At 41.3% G+C, this 21,151-nt stretch overlaps 1 long non-coding RNA gene across 1 annotated transcript; it reads left to right on the top strand.

The window, feature by feature from the left end:
- Positions 1–11,988: 11,988 nt before the first annotated feature.
- On the top strand, positions 11,989–18,246 carry LOC142140377 (uncharacterized). The gene is made up of 3 exons (XR_012688438.1): positions 11,989–12,040; positions 14,057–14,115; positions 18,195–18,246. It is a non-coding gene; the product is annotated as an uncharacterized LOC142140377 (long non-coding RNA).
- The last annotated feature ends 2,905 nt before the right edge of the window (positions 18,247–21,151 follow it).

A 21,151-nucleotide genomic window follows, 5' to 3' on the forward strand; every position in this document is an offset into this window, starting at 1 on the left:
AGCCTTAGAAGAATGGAGATACCTGTTGGAGGGGGCTCGTCATCCATTAACTATATTTACTGACCACAAAAATCTTCTCTATCTTCAGTCAGCTCAATGCATGAACCCCCGACAAGCCAGATGGTCACTCTTTTTCTCTCGCTTTGACCATATCATTACCTTCAAACCAGTTTCTAAGAACAAAAAGGCGGATGCATTATCTTGGGCGGTTACTCCCTCCTCTGACCTTGAAGACTATTTGGATCGTCCTATACTTGACCCTAAATGCGTGAGTCTAGCTGCCTCTTCTGCCAATACTCCACCCTTTGGGAAGACCTTTGTACCTCCCCTTCTTCGAAAAAAGATCCTCTCGTGGTATCATTCCTCCCATTTTGCTAGCCATTCCGGAGTGTGGAAAACATTGGAAATCCTCTCTCGAAGCTATTGGTGGCCTACCATCAGAAGGGATGTCAAAGAATTTGTTGCTGCTTGTGATATTTGTTCCAAATTTAAGTCTTCCCATAGAGTACCGGCTGGGCTTCTTCAACCTTTACCCATACCTTCCAAACCATGGACCCATATAAGTATGGATTTCGTCACTGACCTCCCTCCCAGTAAAAAATGTAATACCATTTGGGTAATCATGGACAGGTTCTCTAAGATGGCCCATTTTGTCCCTTTGGTAGGCTTTCCTACATCTCCTACATTGGCAGAACATTTTATCAAGGAAATATTTAGAATTCATGGGTGTCCGTCTGAAATCGTGTCGGATAGGGGAGTACAATTTGTCTCCAGATTTTGGCGTGCCCTTTGCAAGACCTTGGGTATCCGGCTGTCATTATCTTCTTCATACCATCCTCAATCGAATAGACAGACCGAAAGAGTCAATCAAGATCTAAAGACTTTCGTGAAAATTTTTACTTCAGACAATCAGGACAATTTGGCAGACTTACTCCCATGGGCTGAGTTTGCCCATAATAACACGTATCATGAATCGTCTTACAATACACCATTCTTTGTGGTATACGGTCATCACCTGTCTCTCCCAGAATTTCCTGAAGTTGCTGCTGTTAATGTGTTACACCGGAGATTTACTTCCATTTGGGCTCAGGTTAGGTCCTCCCTGAAGAAGGCATCCTCGAGAGATATACATTTTTTGCTGATAAAAAGAGGCGAGCAATTCCGGCATTTAAAGTTGGAGATCGTGTATGGCTTTCCACCAGGAATATCCGCTTGAGGGTTCCTTCCATGAAATTTGCACCACGTTTTATCGGGCCATATAAGATCACTCATGTGTTTCAAACTATTATTGCCCAAGAAACTTCGCATCTCAAACTCTTTCCACTCTTCATTACTCTCATCATCAACCAATTTTCAGTTCCGTCATCGACACCTCATCCAGTCCAACTTCAACAGTGTCACGGGCACTAGGAGTCTTTACCCAGGGATCACCAGGTGGTAGGCTTACCAGAGCAATGTAGGTGGTAATAGGGTACTCTGGTAGCAGGGTGATCACGGAACAGTAAATAGCAGATGATGAGATGCTCAGGAAAGTCTATGACTAGCAACACTGGTAATATGGAGGTAATAGTACACGAGGAACTGTATGGACAAGGACACGTGAAGGTAGTCAGTGGTCTGCGATAGCAAGTTGTACCACTGCTATAGTGAGGAGGAATGTCCAACAGAAACGAGGAGGTGATGAGAGTCAGCGGTCTGCGGATAGCAAGTTGTACCGCTGTCTGAGTGAAGGAATGGAATCCAAGTGGAGGTATCCGGGGAATCAGTGGTCTGCGATAGCAAGTTGTACCACTGCTATGTGAGAGGATACTGGAACAGGTGAAACTGGAAACAGGGATCAGTGGTCTGCTACTAGCAAGTTGTACCACTGAATATATCTGTGAGGAGGTGCACGGGGAGAGACTGCAACACAGGGTAAACACGGCACCTTAACACGATCCACAGTAATATGCACAATATAGATATATGAATGACTGAACAGCACTGCAAATATGGAAAGTCTCTTGAAGTAATCCGGAACAAGATAGTACAGTCAATGATGGCAACAGACTCCGCGGATAGCAGACTCCAGAGGAGAACCAACACAGTCCAGCAAGATATGCAATACACCAGCACAGTCAATGAGAAGTATGCATACCGTGGTTCAGAAGCAGGCAGTCAGACAGGAGTGCAGCGATACCTGAGCGGCAGGAGGCCGGCAGGATGAGAAGTCCCTGGATGGAGGAAGCAGAGGTCTAGTAGGTGCAGCGCACAGGTAAGTAAACCAACAGGGACACGAATCCACAGGAATCGGTAGAACGCGGAACTGGACTCTTGGAGGACCCAGGAGAATGGTGATGACCTAGCAGCAGGATAGCGGATGAGACACGAATCCAATGCGGACAGGCAAGTAGAGACCAGCGGAACACAGGAAGGCGTGGAGAGCGGATCAGCAGTAGATGGACGACTAGCGCTGGCAGCAGCAGCAGGACTCTGCGGACACACGGAGGTAACCAGTAGCAACCAGCAGATGCAAATAGCGATGGAACACGGGTGAGCAGAGTAGACCAGGGGCTGTTGATCACGGAGGGTAGCGGATGGCAATAATAGCAGCAGTCTCGAGGAAACACGGGAGAGATGAGATGAAGACTGCAGTGCACAGAGGCAGCGGATAGGAATCAGCTAACAGTCACGATGATGAAACACAGACGAGTTGCAAGCTAGAGTCTGTAGTGCACGGAGGCAGCGGATAGGAATCAGCTAACAGTCACGATGTGAAACACAGACGAGTTGTACGCTGGAGACTGTAGTGCACAGAGGCAGCGGATAGGAATCAGCTAACAGTCACGATGAGGAAACACAGACGAGTTGCAAGCTGGAGACTGTAGTGCACGGAGGCAGCGGATAGGAATCAGCTCACAGTCTTGATGATGAACAGGTGAGTAGATGTGGAGAGTGGCTGAAGTGCACGGATAGGAATCAGCAAACAGTCACAATGATATGAGATAGAGTTGAAGTGGCTTAGAAGACTGTAGTGCACGGAGGCAGCGGATAGAAATCAGCTAACAGTCACGATGATACACTTGATGGTAGAAGTGGTATGGGAACCACAGAAGTAGAAGTGGTTTGGAAACAGAGGTAGAAGTGGTTTGGAAACCACAGGAATCAGCAGCGCTGAATACACGAGGAAACACAGGAACACCTTCAGAGACTCATGGGGAATGAGACTCCAAGATCAGGCAACGTGGTGTTGACCACAGGTGCTTAATATAGGGAGTGTTGCCTGATCTGCCAATTAAGTTAAAGGGACATACACTGAAGGGTAGAAAAGGGCTGCGCATGCGCAGACCCTCAGGATGGAGGACGGCCACGGTTCCTAAATGTCCGGGAAGAGGCACTCACGGTCCGGTGAGTGACAAACAGGAGGAGGAGTTCGAGATCACTCATATCCTTGATTCAAAAATTTCCAGAGGGGTTCCTCGCTTTTTGGTCCATTGGAAAGGTTTTGGTCCGGATTAGCACTCTTGGATCCGTGCTGCTGATCTCAATGCTCCGGCACTCCTGAAGAGGTTCTATACCAAATATCCGGGCAAACCCAGTTCTAAGTGTTCTGGTCCCACCTTTAAAAGGGGGGTACTGTTACTCTCCAGACTGCTGGTTCCTCTGATTCAAGATCTAGGTCTCTCTCTGCTCTGCCGGCGCCTGTCTTGCGCCGCGGCTGTCCGCCATGTTGACCAGGGGTCTGCGCATGTGCAGATCTTTAGGACTGATAAAACCTTGTTCCTCTCCTCATTGGATGATTAATTACTTCTCACTATTTAAGACACCTACTGCCCTACTACCTTTGCCTGTTCTTGGTCCTCATTTCTCTGAGGTAACCAAGGAGTTCATTGCTCCTGTTCGGGGTTCCTGCCTGCCGTAGAAGCTCTCCTGCACTTCAGTGGTAATACCTGTCAGCCGCAGATCGTTCCACGCTACCTTGTATCTTACCTGCGCCTGGACAAGTCTCTACTCCACGCCAGTGGTAATACCTGTCAGCCGCAGATCGTTCCACGCTACCTTGTATCTTACCTGCAATCTGGACAAGTCTCTACTCTACGCCAGTGGTAATACCTGTCAGCCGCAGATCGTTCCACGCTACCTTGTATCTTACCTGCAATCTGGACAAGTCTCTACTCCACGCCAGTGGTAATACCTGTTAGCTGCAGATCGTTCCACGCTACCTTGTATCTTACCTGCAATCTGAACAAGTCTCTACTCCACGCCAGTGGTAATACCTGTCAGCCGCAGATCGTTCCACGCTACCTTGTATCTTACCTGCAATCTGGACAAGTCTCTACTCCACGCCAGTGGTAATACCTGTCAGCCGCAGATCGTTCCACGCTACCTTGTAACTTACCTGCAATCTGGACAAGTCTCTACTTTACGCCAGTGGTAATACCTGTCAGCCGCAGATCGTTCCACGCTACCTTGTATCTTACCTGCAATCTGGACAAGTCTCTACTCCACGCCAGTGGTAATACCTGTTAGCTGCAGATCATTCCACGCTACCTTGTATCTTACCTGCAATCTGGACAAGTCTCTATTCCACGCCAGTGGTAATACCTGTCAGCTGCAGATCGTTCCACGCTACCTTGTATCTTACCTGCAATCTGGACAAGTCTCTACTCCACGCCAGTGGTAATACCTGTCAGCCGCAGATCGTTCCATGCTACATTGTATCTTACCTGCAATCTTCCTCCATGTTAGTGACATATCTGTCGGCTACAGTTCATCCGCATACTAGTTACTCCTGAACTACCTATTCCCTGCTACTACTGGTCATTACTCTCGCTGTGTCAGTACAGCACCTACTACCCAGAGACTATCTACTCTCCTGGCGTTCCTCCTGCTACCCAGCTCAAGGAGGTCCGTGCTCCCATCGTGTATAGCTGTATCCGTCAATTTACCATATTCCCCAGAGGGCCGTGACCTGCACAGTGGAAGCCGCTAAAACCCATACTTCCTTGCGGGAGTTCTTGGAGAAGACCAGCAGCTGTGTTAGACTTCGTGCATCTGGTGAGTAAAGCTCTATTCTGGTAAATTATGGGTCGAGACTTCTAGTGACGTGACAGTTACTAGACACATTTTCAACAAATACACAGGCAATACTGTGAACACTACTGTTAGGTGCACACAGTTCTGCCTTCACAAGCAGTACAATGTGAAGCAGGACATACCTCTCAACTGTCCTTGCAGTCAGACCAAATCCTGACTAGGCGGGACAGTCACCCACCAAATTCAGGACAGTTGGCAGACTGTCCTGCTCTCTCCTACCTGACTTGTGGCTGCTAGTGTCTTTAGATCAGTTGCTGCTTGTCTGGATCCTGGAATATTGGGGGCCCTATTTGGAAAAAACAATGGGTACATGAAATTTAAAAAACTCCAACCAGCACCGCTAGTAAATCAATATAGCACCCACGTTTTAAAATTAGGCCTCACTACAGCCCCAACATCAAAATAATAGTATTCCCATTTAATAAATATACCTATTTCCCTCCCTACATACAGCCCCAGCAATAAATTAATAGTATTTACATTTCATAAATATACCTATTTCCTGCAACCATCACTGCCATTAAATTCATAGTCACATTTAATAAAGAGACCTCATTCTCCCCAAACCACCCCATCTTAAATTAATAGTCCCCACTATTACATTGCCCCACCATTACCCCGCAAACAAAATAGCACCCATTAATTAGCCACCATCTACCTCACACACTACATTGCCACATTACTGTGCCCCTTCATCATCACCACGCTGTGCCCCCTTATGATCACACTGCGCCCTCCATGCTACTTTTACCCACTTCATCACATTCTGCCTCTCTTCGTTTCTCCACTCTTTTACTTACCTCTGTATTTCTTTTCTTCTCTTTTCTTTCTTCTCTCTTCTTTCTTCTGGGCGCCGCTCCTCACTGATTGTCGGGCGTGATGCTGCCTGACATTCAGTGCAAACAGAGGGGGGGGGGAGAGGGACGCTGGCTCCCCGATCATGGGAGTATTTCTATACTCACATGATTGCGGCGCCCATGCCCCCCGCTTCGCAGATGGAATAAAAAATAATTGAGTGAGGGCGGTCATGTGAGTATACAAATACTCACATGATCGTGGCGCAGGGTACCGGACCGGCCCACACAGCCATCGGCCCTTCTGGCAAATGCCAGAAGTGCCAGATGGCCAGTCCGGCCCTAGTGAGAAGGGGCAAATTCTTTTATATTTTGTATGAAGCTCCTGTTATACTGCATAACAATGGTTAGACCTTTTTAATAGGTTATTTGCTAATAGCAGCAATATCTGGGAAGGAGTATGTGCTTATAATACATAGAGAGCAATCAGTTTCTTAATGTAGAGTTATGTGAATATAGACACCCTATTTAATTAAATAATTCATGAGGACTGCACATGCATTTCTGGTAAATTGTGTATAAAATGAAAGCTTTAGTAATTTTCTGTTTAGGTTTAAATTGAGTATTTTTCTTATTTTCTCTTAACTTTTATTTCCCATAGTGCTTAAGATCCTTCTCCACCTCCTCCTTAGGCCAGCCGCTACACAAGCTTCCCAAAGGGTGCCACACACATGCACAGCACTGACTACTAGTAATGTGGGGGCCACGGTTTAGTGCATACATGAAGCATTGCATCGCAATGCATCAAACATGTAATGCCCAATACCCTCCCCAGGACTAGTACAAGAAATGTGGTGTTGGTACGGAACATTAAACACCCCCATTGGTGTTTTGCCAATGGGACTGTGGACAGCGAACAAGGAACGTGTATTATTGTGTATAAGACATGTATTAGTCTGTGTGTTTGTGTGTATGAGACATGTATTAAGTGTTTGTTTGTGTGTATGAAACATGTATTAGTGTGTGTTTGTGTGTAGGAGACATGTATTAGTTTGTGTCACGTTTTGCATAATAGGCACAATAGAGGTGAAAGTTTGGTTATTTCTGTCTGAGAGTTCATTTTCGGGGATTACCTTTATAACTATTTGGGGTCGCCCCCCCCCCCCTCTGGATTGTAGATTGTGGTACTCCCCCTTTTACTTATATGTTCTCCCTCTCCCTGCTGCTAGTCTTCTCATCTGCTAAAACCCCTGTCCCCCCTCCCTGCTACCTTTCACCCCATGCTGCCACTGGCCCCACCAATACATTGCTCCTCCTTCTGCCATACATCACTGCTGCTGTACCTCACCTGCCACCATTCTCCCCTACCAGACGCTACGCTGCTCTCCCTGCACAACTGTCATAGCTGCACTGGAGACATCAGAAGAGAGAAAACAGAAGAGAGAGCAAAAGTAAGAAAGTGGGGGTTCACCCCCATTTCACTATTACCAGCACTAGGCATTGCCTGTCTAGGCTAGTGGCACTATAGCATGGAATCCTGCTGCATGGGTTCCCCCTGTGATAATAAGATTTCTGACAGAAATCTTAAAATCCATCTTTATTGTGATTAACGTTTGGAACATGTGGAGGACATAAATCAAGCTTGAAAGAGGACATGTACATCTTATTAGTCCTTTGTCATTTTAGAACTGTGAGTGCCAGCTCTGTTACCATCAGTTATTGTTTTACGTTATTTATTGCACACTGTTTGTGGATTGTGTGTGGGCATACAGAGGGCTGCTTATGGTTAGCCTGCACAGATATACTAATCACTATTTTGTATTACTATTCCCTCTGTGATAATGGCAACCAACCCCAGAGTAGTCAGCACTGGGAAACATTCCCTAGGGAGATGTGACCCTCCAATGTACTTTAGTCCAGCGAAGTAGTCACCTGTGAAGAGAGTGCAGACACTGTTAGCTTGAGTCAAATGATTGCCTTAATTATACTTTTTGAGAATCAGCTAGAGAAATTGAAGGATGAAATGAAAGCAAATACGCTAGCTATATTGTAATTGTAGATCTAGGACTTAATTACTTCGCCAGGATCCAAGAGCTATCAACATCTTGTAATGATGTCTCCTCCTTCAGTTTCTCTGGCAACTGCTTCTCGGAAAAAACTTAGCTTTCCCAAGACACCCAGTGGAAATGCAGATGAGTCAGCACAACATTTTGACATTTGCTCGGCTGTAAAAGAATTGCCCAAAAATTTTGACAGCTCTGCCATAAAATGAACTACAAATTCCACGAGGAAGGCCATTATCGGAAATTACATCAAAGTACAGACTTCTGTTATTGTGGATTTCAGAGGGGATGAATTAGTATTGTTTGAGGAAGATGTACACAATGATGAGGGTGAATATGATGACAGTGTAGATTGCAGGTGCTAAAATCTAGCTAAGAGAAGGGAGCTACCTGATGCTGGTATGCCTGGTAATATTTTGGATAGAATGGCATGTTGGCAATTTTATGTTTTACTACAGTAAACTTTCACCTTTTTTAGAGAGGTTTTTTTTAAAAAAAAGGTACAAGCTTTTTATTAACATTTTTGTTTCCCTGACTTAAAACCACTATGCACTTGAACATAGGCTTTAGCACATAAGGTAGAGGGATTAGTATCATCGTGAATGAGACTGGAGAGTGACAACAACAATGTCACCCCTCCTGTTTCTGTATGAGCTATGGCACAGTAGAATGTCACTGGAGACTTTTAAGAACACTGACAGCCCTATTATTACAATTTCTGTTTCAGCACTGAACCCTGCCACCTCTCCTGTTTCTGAGTGAGCTATGGTACAATAAAATGTAGCTGCAGATTTAGACCAAGCCAGCCAGGCTTATAATTTATCTTTCAGCAATTACAATTAGCAATGGAGAAATGGAGCTCTTCTCTTTGTGTATAACCTATATAACGCAGTATAATTTGCCTGCAAATTTTACAGACAAGCCTGCTTGTCTTCCTATTCATCAATGACTCTTAGCAATGGAGCACTCGTCTTTGGGTGTATATTAGACCCTACACTTAGTAGTGCAAATTCAGAAAAAAAGACTGCACGGACTGGTAGATTAGTATTACAGTGACAAATTCAGCAATGGACCTCTTGTCCTTGGGTGTATATAACACCATACACTTTTTGTACACTACACCTACTTTCTCTCTCAATGAATCCTACCTCTTCTGTATCCCTCTCTCAAATGGCGCTAGATCACTGGGGAGGACAGTATTTATACATTCCAAAACTCGCGAGATTCGAGATCTGATGATGTCACAATGACTTGGCTCGGTACTCGGATCCCCTAAGTTCGGGTGGGCTTGATTTTCGGGAAACCGAGCACGCCCATCTCTAGTTCAGAGTGAAACACTGAGATGTTAAAAGCAAAAAATATATTCATGTTGTAAGGTGTTTCTCAGAGTCAAAGAATACCCTATTTTTTGGCCGCTTATTAAAGGTGTCAATGATACTTCCTCTCAAACAATTCCATTTAGATTGAAAGACTTGGGATGTTAAAAGCAAGAAATATATATATTTTTGGGGAGGTGTTGTGCTCAGAGTCAAAGAGCGCCATGGTTTTAGTCCGATATATTCTTCAGATGTCACTGGAACAGCCCCTCACACAGTTGCTTTATATTGAAACACTTTGGATTTTAAAAGCAAGAAACATATTTGTTTATTGAGGTCTGCTGTTCAGAGTCATACAGCACCCAGCTTTGTCTCCAGTCAGATGTCTAATCCTAATACATGATTAATCATTCAAGTGTCAAAATAGTGGCATTTACATAACATGTGACAATATATAGTGGAGAAGAAATATGGGAAGCTACTAAATGTAGCAATTTTTAGTAATTGAGCTTTTGATTGGAGAGTTTGTCCATCACAAGAAGGACACAGAACTAGCTGTTGCAGCAATGATGGGATCAGTGAGCATAAGGGTGTAAGCTGTGTACATCTAATGGAGGAAAAAAATGAGCCAATGGGGGAGTTTGTACATTAATATGTACAGGTAGAGAATCTATCACTGTAAATGCTCAGGACTTTTATGCATAAGAGATATTCTTATAATTTGGAGCACCAAGCCCGTCACCTACATTTTACAAAATACCTATTGTCTTCCCTTCTTTATGAAATTGAACAGCTACTATTACTTATGGTGTCATTTTTTGTTTTCAACTTTTTTTTGGATAGACAAGTAGGAGATCCCCTACTTTTTCATTTATGATATTGGAAATACCTTGATTGTACTTAATTTTATAAAATAGTTTATAGAATATTACTGTAAGTTTGGCAGGATTTGCACAAGCTGTTAAGGTGAAAAGTGTCCCCCATATTATATTTTTCTGTTTTACTACTTTTTCTGTAAACAATGTATTGTGCCCACATGAGGGGCAGTTGTGACGTGTTTCCCAATCTTCATTTTCCTTAAATGCTGAGTGAATCACTTAGTACTGTGCACTTCATGTTAGGGAAGATGGGAGGGAGATGTAGGTGGTTGGAGGGAGGCGCTAACTAGGCCCATGTGACCCTTAAACTGGCCCTGCCCATAGCAGCCATACCCTCTGCAGTGGCATTAGTTACACCACTGCTGATACCATTTATGAATTGATGCGAAAATGCCCATGATCAGGGACCTAAACTAGGTTAACTGTTAATGAAAGTTGTTTAGATTACTGTAGATTAGCTGCAGTGACTTTCAATAGTTCTAAAAACAGAAAGACTGGAGTGCATATAACAAAGTCTTCAACCATAATCACTGTCTCATGTCAAATTTGTGATAGGTTCCTAAATAGAGTTGATAGATTAGCTAGATATGTAAATGTGTAAATGTTACTATTAGTTCCTTTATATAATGCAGCATTTAGCTCTAGTGGCCCTTTAAGTCTAGTTGACACCATGGCAACAGCATTAGAACCTCAGTCATCATCACTGCATGGCAGGTGGTCAAGGTGTCGTCAGTTGTATATATTCAAACTGGCCGTGAGCTCTGGTGGCAGACAGCTCACACATCACTGTGACTGGCGAACCTAGAGATTCATTGCTATACTGATCGATTTATTATCTGTGTATTGTATACTACATAACTTATTTTATACATACATTTATATATATATATATCTTTATCTTTTATTACATAATATATTTTTAATTAGATCTGTTAAGTTATCTGTAGTATAGCATTTATTTATAACATATATTGTGGTTTTAGTTTACTTGTTTAGTATTTAATCTTGTATAGTATAGTGTATCGTGCTGATTGTCCCTATATTTCTATATTTATTACCCATTTTAACCCCCACCTTCTTTTTTAACTTCTTTGACGTTGTTTGCCGGGTGTGACGGAGTTGCTGAGAATGGACAGGAGGTAAGTGCAATAAGTCAGTCACTACAAATAGTAGGTTATGGGAGGAGTAGTAGACGGGGTCACTCTGGTAAGAGGCTAAAAACATTGTGATGTTAGCTGTGGGTATAGTGTCAAATATTATGTAGACACATAATATCACTAACTGAGTGTATAGATGTGTAACTAAGTGTGGTATAGACAGTTATAGATCAAATATTCTCCATAAAAATGTAAGCAAAAATAGAGCATTCATCCATGCACTCAGTGTGCCGATATGACCCTCAAAATGTGTCCATATGCAAAAACTAGCTTTCATTTTATGGGATAAAATATTTAAATAAGAGTGAAAGGAAGAAGCTTTCACATTTATAGGGGAATTACCTGACTTGCGGGTGGCTGCAGAGGTTCTTTCTACCTGCAAAACTATTATATATTTATGGGTGCTCAGGAGGTGCCAGTAATCAGGAGTTGCTGCTATACTTTTACTGGTGCACTCTCACTCTCATTATTCATTTACAATATAAATGAGGCTGGAACAAATAGTACTAGGAAAAATTTACAATTCTGCATAGAAACATTGAACTACAGGGTGAATTTATGGATGCTAAATCACTTATATTTAATTTAAAAACTAGTTTTCATTCAATAAAAGAATGTATCATAACAGGACAACAGAAGACAACCTGAACCCTGCAAAGAGAAGGAAACTATATGTAGACCAGAGACAACCTCGCACTGCTAACCCTTCTCCTAGCCTGGGACAAGTGGAGAAAGCGGCATTTTACAAATTGCTGGGTATGACTTATTGTCTTAACATGTATTAATATTTATTAAGGACACAAACATTTTTTAGGACCACAATAGACACTTGGAAAACAATAAGTTTGGTTATGCAAAATGCATCCACACTGATGCCGTGGAACATGGGAAATCTGGCAGAAAAATGTAAGCAGTAGGACAAGCACCGATGGGGGGATATTTATGCATTAATTTGCAAAACCAAATAATTTTAAAGTGTGAAGTAGAACGTGTACAACTATCGGCTTACCACACAATATCACCTTAGGCATTGACAGACGCTGTTTTTAAATACCAAATGTCCCTCTAATGAGAATAACCCATAATCAGTTTGAAGTACACAAGTCCCTCAATAAACCATGGTGTCCATCATCCGTATGCGCCACTGCAAGGGATTTCAATGGGAACATTCTGGGAATGCTCCTATAGCTGCTATCTTGCCAGTGGTAAATTGAGATTTTAGCTTCCAAATCGCATTATATGTTTCATAATGAAATATTTTGATTGGAAATCACATTTAAGACATTGGAGTCCACAAAGTTTCTTGATTGGAAGGAGAAACTTTTCAACTATTTCTTTATATTTTAGTATAATGTTGAACATGGAGAAAGGATACAAAGGGCCACAATATATGTGGAGGGAAACAACAAAAAAAAATAGCAGCAATGTCAACATAATGATAAAATATAAAAACAACAGCTATATCTTCAAATAATATCACCCTCTCCAAAAATAAATACCCAAAAAAATAATTTGTTGGGTCGTTCCACTTCCCCACACATAATGAGGGAAACAATGTAACTTTATATTAGGCGCACTAAGTACTTGTAAGTAAAAATAAAATTATTTACATCAAGTTCCAAATTTCCTGAAGCCAAATTTGGCTGAGAGGGGGTCCAAGACCTTAGGGACAATCTTTGGGTGAGGTACCTAGTGTTTATATTTATGGGCCCAGACTAAAAGTTTGCAGTGCAGGAAGTTGGTAAACATCACTACTTTCTTATGGTGTATGTATGCACTTAAAAGAGCTATTTGAGCCAATAAATACCCTTACAAGTAAGAGGCTGCTAGTTCCTTTGAGGCACCTGTCCCTGCTGTGTTCTGGGATAACAGATGAAAGAGCCTATTTTAAACCATCCTGGGCTATCCTGCATGGAGCCCAGAGTCCTGAGTCAGCATTCTCCTGCTACCTTCAGTCTTGATCCACAGTAAGAGGTCAGAAAGGATTCAGTCAACACAACCAGTAGTAAAAAGGAGCGGCAGCAGCTACAAAATCGCATACTTGCCAACATTTCATTTTTTTTTTCCGGGAGCTGCTAGTAGGAGGTAGGCGTGTAGGGGACGGGGCCCCGAAAATCGCGTCATTTTAGCCCCGCCCCCGTTACGGGGCCAATCGTCGCGATTCCCGGTGAATCGCGGCGTTTGAACCATTTTCTGCCCACTTCTGGGCAGATCAGGGAGATTGCCACACTCTCTCTGGAGTCTGGGAGAGTTGGCAAGTATGCACAATCGCTAGAAGCATGAGTGGCTCAAGGTGCCTTTAAAGCAACCTGTTGGAGCCAGTATACCCTCCTACAACTGGGGATATCACGTTGGTGTCCAGTTAGCACTCAAACTTGGCGAGTTGCTGTTTTAGCCAATTCGTGCCAGTCAGAGTGATGATAACTAGCTTCTGACAACCAGCAAAACCCTATAAACCAAGGTGGCAGAGAAAACCCATTGTATCACGATGCGATTTCAACTTTATTATGACAAAATTCCTTTGGAAGGTTTTGTCTAATATACTACATTACTACACGTATAACATATTGAATACTATTTTATAAGTAACTGTATAGAAAAGCAGGTGTCCATATCAACCAATGAGATGCTGTCATTTTCTAGTAGTTTATACATGAAAGGAAATGTCTGAATGGCAGCTATGGGCAACATCAACTCTTCTTCACAGTTACCTGCAGAAAAGTTACTATAAATATCATATGACACTTGAACATTTCATGCTTATCATTGCAGAGCACCCTACCATCTACAGCTTTCTGACAATGGATTCGTGCCTGAGGATGTCAGACAAGGTATTTATTTCAATGTTACTTAAGCATTACTATTTTCTTATATTTGCATTCAATCGTGTGTAATATATAGAAAGTTAATGTATGATTGTTTTGATTTGGTTACCAAAGACTGTCTCTTCCAGCAAGAGGTTATGTTGTGTCTAAGGTTATCTGTAATGTGTTTATACACTCACCTACATTCCTGATTTAAAAATCAGGACATTTTAAGTAGGGATGAGCGCACTCGGATTTATGAAATCCGAGCCCACCCGAACGTTGCGGATCCGAGTCGGATCCGAGACAGATCCGGGTATTGGCGCCAAATTCAAATGTGAAACTGAGGCTCTGACTCATAATCCCGTTGTCGGATCTCGCGATACTCGGATCCTATAAATTCCCCGCTAGTCGCCGCCATCTTCACTCGGGCATTGATCAGGGTAGAGGGAGGGTGTGTTAGGTGGTCCTCTGTCCTGGTAGATCTCGTGCTGTGCTGTTTAGTTCTGTGCTTTGCTGTCTTTCAATAAAAAAGTAACTGTCCATTGCACGAATATTTGCAACAGGGACAATTTTAGGGTTAAGAAAGTCAACTAATAACACTTCGACGCTGTCTGTCTTTATAAACACTACACTTGGAAGTTGGAGGAGGTATTGTGGCCCCGGCACCAAATTTACTACCGGGGCCACTCCACTGTGCAGTCCATATTTAGGTGTATCAGATATTAAACAACGGTGACAGTTGATGCCCAATTTTTTAATTATATTGTGGCCTCGGTACCAAATTGTGTACCGGGGCCACCACACTACGCAGTCCAGATACTTGTTTGGTGGAATTCAGACCAGTTGAGGGTTTTATTATTATAATGTGGGGACCACTCTATCTATACCACACTACAACTCTATACCACTCTATTTCATACTTTAATTCTATTTAATACTTTAATTCTATTTCATACTTTAATTCTATTTAATACTTTAATTCTATTTCATACTTTAATTCTATTTAATACTTTAATTCTATTACTAATTACTATAAAGAGGAACTGCCGCTTCTATTTAATACTTTAATTCTATTAGTAGTTACCATAAAGAGGAACTGCCGCTTCTATTTAATACTTTAATTCTATTAGTAGTTACCATAAAGAGGAACAAAATAAACCAATTTTACCAAAAGTATAATATGACTTAGACTTACAAACACTACACTTGAAAGATGGTGCCTTTAAATGAAAAAGTCAGTCTTCATTGCACGACTATGTGCAACAGGGACAGTTTTTTGGTTTACAAAGTCAACCAATAACACTTGGACTCTGTCTGTCTTTAACATACTTGATGGGATCTCAATGACGAATTGTCTGTACCATGTTTGGAGGAGGTATTGTGGCCCCGGTATCAAATTGGGTACCGGGGCCACCCCACTACGCAGTCCAGATACTTGTTTGGTGGAATTCTGACACGTGGAGGGTTTTTTAATTATATTGTGGCCTCGGTACCAAATTGTGTACCGGGGCCACCACACTACGCAGTCAAGATAGATAGATGCGTATCATAGATAAAGTACATTCAGTGGTGTGGGGCAAATTGAAAAATATTCAAAATGCACTGACATTAACAAAAACAAGAGGTTGTCACACGCTAAAACTCCAACATGTATATGATGGAGAGGATGGAGGAGCAGCCGTATGTGTAGTGTAATGCAGACCTGTTGAAGGTTTTTTATATATTTTATTGTGATGCCCAGTGCCCACTCCTCTAGGCAGTCCAGGTACATTTATTGGTGCGATTCATAAAAGTTCAGGGTTTTTAATATATTGTGGTGACCCACTCCTCTACGCAGTCCAGGTACATTTATTGGTGCGAATCAAACAAGTTGATGGTTTTCTTATTATATATATTGTGGTGACCCACTCCTCTACGCAGTCCAGGTACATTTATTGGTGCGATTCATAAAAGTTCAGGGTTTTTAATATATTGTGGTGACCCACTCCTCTACGCAGTCCAGGTACATTTATTGGTGCGAATCAAACAAGTTGATGGTTTTCTTATTATATATATTGTGGTGACTCACTCCTCTACGCAGTCCAGGTACATTTATTGGTGCGATTCATAAAAGTTCAGGGTTTTTAATATATTGTGGTGACCCACTCCTCTACGCAGTCCAGGTACATTTATTGGTGCGATTCATAAAAGTTCAGGGTTTTTAATATATTGTGGTGACCCACTCCTCTACGCAGTCCAGGTACATTTATTGGTGCGAATCAAACAAGTTGATGGTTTTCTTATTATATATATTGTGGTGACCCACTCCTCTACGCAGTCCAGGTACATTTATTGGTGCGATTCATAAAAGTTCAGGGTTTTTAATATATTGTGGTGACCCACTCCTCTACGCAGTCCAGGTACATTTATTGGTGCGATTCATAAAAGTTCAGGGTTTTTAATATATTGTGGTGACCCACTCCTCTACGCAGTCCAGGTACATTTATTGGTGCGAATCAAACAAGTTGATGGTTTTCTTATTATATATATTGTGGTGACCCACTCCTCTACGCAGTCCAGGTACATTTATTGGTGCGATTCATAAAAGTTCAGGGTTTTTAATATATTGTGGTGACCCACTCCTCTACGCAGTCCAGGTACATTTATTGGTGCGAATCATACAAGTTGATGGTTTTCTTATTATATATATTGTGGTGACCCACTCCTCTACGCAGTCCAGGTACATTTATTGGTGCGATTCATAAAAGTTCAGGGTTTTTAATATATTGTGGTGACCCACTCCTCTACGCAGTCCAGGTACATTTATTGGTGCGATTCATAAAAGTTCAGGGTTTTTAATATATTGTGGTGACCCACTCCTCTACGCAGTCCAGGTACATTTATTGGTGCGATTCATAAAAGTTCAGGGTTTTTAATATATTGTGGTGACCCACTCCTCTACGCAGTCCAGGTACATTTATTGGTGCGAATCATACAAGTTGATGGTTTTCTTATTATATATATTGTGGTGACCCACTCCTCTACGCAGTCCAGGTACATTTATTGGTGCGATTCATAAAAGTTCAGGGTTTTTAATATATTGTGGTGACCCACTCCTCTACGCAGTCCAGGTACATTTATTGGTGCGATTCATAAAAGTTCAGGGTTTTTAATATATTGTGGTGACCCACTCCTCTACGCAGTCCAGGTACATTTATTGGTGCGATTCATAAAAGTTCAGGGTTTTTAATATATTGTGGTGACCCACTCCTCTACGCAGTCCAGGTACATTTATTGGTGCGAATCAAACAAGTTGATGGTTTTCTTATTATATATATTGTGGTGACCCACTCCTCTACGCAGTCCAGGTACATTTATTGGTGCGATTCATAAAAGTTCAGGGTTTTTAATATATTGTGGTGACCCACTCCTCTACGCAGTCCAGGTACATTTATTGGTGTGATTCATAAAAGTTCAGGGTTTTTAATATATATTGTGGTGACCCACTCCTCTAGGTAGTCCAGGTACATTTATTGGTGCGAATCATAAAAGTTCAGGGTTTTTAATATATATTGTGGTGACCCACTCCTCTACGCAGTCCAGAAAGATACCTTGTTGCAACATTTTGGACTAATAACTATATTGTGAGGTGTTCAGAATACACTGTAAATTAGTGGAAATGATTGTTATTGAATGTTATTGAGGTTAATAATAGCCTAGGAGTGAAAATAAGCCCAAAAACTTGATTTTTAAACTTTTTATGTTTTTTTCAAAAAAAATCCGAATCCAAAACCTTAAATCCGAACCGAGACCTTTCGTCAAGTGTTTTGCGAGACAAATCCGAACCCCAAAAATAACGAAAATCCGGATCCAAAACACAAAACACGAGACCTCAAAAGTCGCCGGTGCACATCCCTAATTTTAAGCCATGTCCCTGATCTGCTCAGCCCACATATAGATCCACCAATATTATGCCCGCAAATCCTATAGCCATGACGCCAATTTTTGGGAACTCAACCTTTTTACTAAAGAAAATGGGACAGAGCCAGTGGACAACAGGACTGTTGGAGGATATACATATGCATTTCTCCATTCTGACTATGTAACTGGTATTTGTATTCTAGTACTTACTGGCAATGGTGTTGGTGTACTTCCGGAGAGCCGGCCTATCTGTGAGGGAATACACCTGTGTAAATTTTTACTCCGCACTGTAAGTATTAACCCTCGTTGTCTAGTCATATACAACTGGAATACAACATAAAATATGTCCCAGAAGAACATATTAGCCAGGGTCATGGTTTATATAGTCACCAAGTAAATCATTTACTACATGTCCAGACAATAAAGTATATTGTGTTTGAACTAAACTAAAGCGCCCAAATGACACAGGAACTATGGGTATGATATCAGTTCACAGCAATGTACAGGATATGTAATACATAATGAGAAAGATTCCCCTCACTCTATTTAATTTGCTATAAAAGAAAAGTAAAACGTAGGCAGCTTTCAGCACTACAGGGCAGCATTCTGGGGTATATTTAATATTGAAAGACTTATCATGGCCATAAGTCTAATCTTTTATCTCAGTTTATAGTGACAATATACATATACTTATCTCAGGGCTTCAACATTAATTTATCAGTTGAGAGATACTCAGCTGTGATAGAGAAAAAAATGCAGAGTGGTAAAAGTTACTTATCGCTCTAGATACCCCTGTTCTCCTCTGAGCATGTGCAGGGGGTCCAACACACGCGTGTTACTAGGAACCCTGATATTACCACATACCTTCCAGGCATGCAATAATGGAGATATCTATTGCCAATAAATTAACCCCCCGGCTTCAGCTCCTTCTCCTCTGTCCTTCCCAATCCCCCCTTGTATAACAACCCCCTGCTCATCTTCTATGTATACTCTCTACCATTTCCTGCTCCATTAATGCAATCATACAGTTTAATAATCACACAAACCATTGTATTCCTAACTTAATATATTTTGATTTTGATTCATATTTTTTAATAACCACTAGTGAGCTATATAGTAAGAATAATTCACTAGGCTTTCGATATATCTAGTGTTTGGTTCTGAACCTCTATATATGTTTAATTGTTGGTTTATTGTTATATTTCTGTCTGTTACCCTTGTTCTCAATGTTATTAGAATAACAATAAAACTGAAAATAAAGATATGAAAAATATACACTGTAGATATGAAATATGTTATATTATGTCTGCCCTGCCCCCATAAAATACTGTTTATTTGTGTTGGCAGAAGAACAGCGCCATTTATTTCTAAAATCTATTTACTAATGATATTTGTAAATGCATTCCTTCTATTAATGCCATCCTGAGATGTTACTAACAGAACAGTGATTGTGTTGGATACTTGGATACATGATAAATTATACTGGAGTGGTTATTGTTGGTGGAAATCTCATTAACACATTAAGCAGAGTAACAAGATTTCTTTAGAGCATTTTCACCAGAAGAGGACTCTACCTCTATGATAAATACACCTCTGTCTGTTCCACACCACAGTGTATTTATAGCCTGCACATGTTTTATACACCTGGTGACTGTATGACAGAAATGTATCTACTCCTTATGGTCTTCTGTTTCTGTAGGGTGCTTGCAAATAAAATGGAAGAAGAAGAACCATGGTTCCGCACAATCTATTCCTATGCTGCACAACTTATACCATTCCAGATGTTCCTGAAGAATACCGAAGCCATGTGGGTCAGAATGCAGCTCCAAACACTTGTGACTCTGGAGCAATGTGAAGAGGTATGTAAAATAGTAGGATAAGTAGAAGAAATTCATGGACCACTATGGGATTCAGCAGAAAAACATCTCTTATAAGCATTGTACAGTGTAATGTATCTGAAAACAACATGTTGCTCCAATTTAACAAAATTAACTTACAAAGCAATTTGGAATAGTAATAAGTATTATGCTTTACACAGGGATGTTGTTTAAGTATATTCACACAGTGGCATTACTAGACTGTGCCCAGGGTTGTAGGCTCATTGTCCTGGGTCTACTTTCTGCCCATTTTTAATTTTCCTATCACTGCTCAATGAGCGCACAGCTGTCAGCACTGTACCGCCAACGACTGGGTACAACAGAATACATGTAATTGACTCCCAGATTGGAGCAAGGATGAGGGACGTGCTTCCTAATGACACCATGTGACATTCTTCAAGCCAACCTCACATCTCATGTCAATGGAGTCGTCATACAGCATGGGAGAAGAATGTAGCACCACATGTAGACAAGTAAGGACTGCAGCTGAGAGTAGCATATTGTTCACCCACAGGTTCAGTGATGTCACTTGATGGGATTCCTTATAAACTGATGTAATGTGTGTGGGGATCGGTGCACATAATTTTCATATTGGGTTCTATTGACACAGTTATAGCATATGGGAAGCTCTGAAACAGTGGTGGATTAATTGTAATACCTACCAGGTAGAGCTTACTGTCAAGCTGACATAAAAGTGAGTTCTCTCATAAATTGTTATTGACAGTTAAATAACTACTGATAGGGCATTTCAGCTGTAAATAACTACCGATGGGCATTTCAGCTGTAAATAATAAATTATTGAGGTAAAAAAGACTATATATGAGCATAAAGTCAAGTGGGAGACTGGTCTTTCTAGGGAATTTTCTGCAATTGAAAACAGTAAACTACCCAACATTAAGGAACATTAAACAAAATGAAATTGTCCCTCTGTAGATGGGGTGTCTCTTAGTGTTTCCTAGTATTATGCTCTGAATAACTAAAGGGTAAAGCATTGGCTTAAAAGGCTATTGTCATATTGTCACTTGGAAAAATGGCAAAAAAATTTCAGTGAAGTTAAATTTAAAGATTAACGCTTTTCTCACTGTGAATGTAAAGTTTTTTCAACATTTTACTATTGTCAAAATAAACTAAAAGCACTGTATTCCTGAACAATGGAGGTCAACAAAATGTGGTTCCCAATAGAATGTTTTGCATATTTGACAGTCCCAGAAAACAGATTTTGAAGCCCACAAGATGTGCATCTCTATTCTAGAGTATGGATGTCCAATCAGCAGACTGTGAGC

The sequence above is a fragment of the Mixophyes fleayi genome, chromosome 2, assembly GCF_038048845.1.
Source record: "Mixophyes fleayi isolate aMixFle1 chromosome 2, aMixFle1.hap1, whole genome shotgun sequence".
In the NCBI taxonomy this organism is placed as follows: domain Eukaryota; kingdom Metazoa; phylum Chordata; class Amphibia; order Anura; family Limnodynastidae; genus Mixophyes; species Mixophyes fleayi.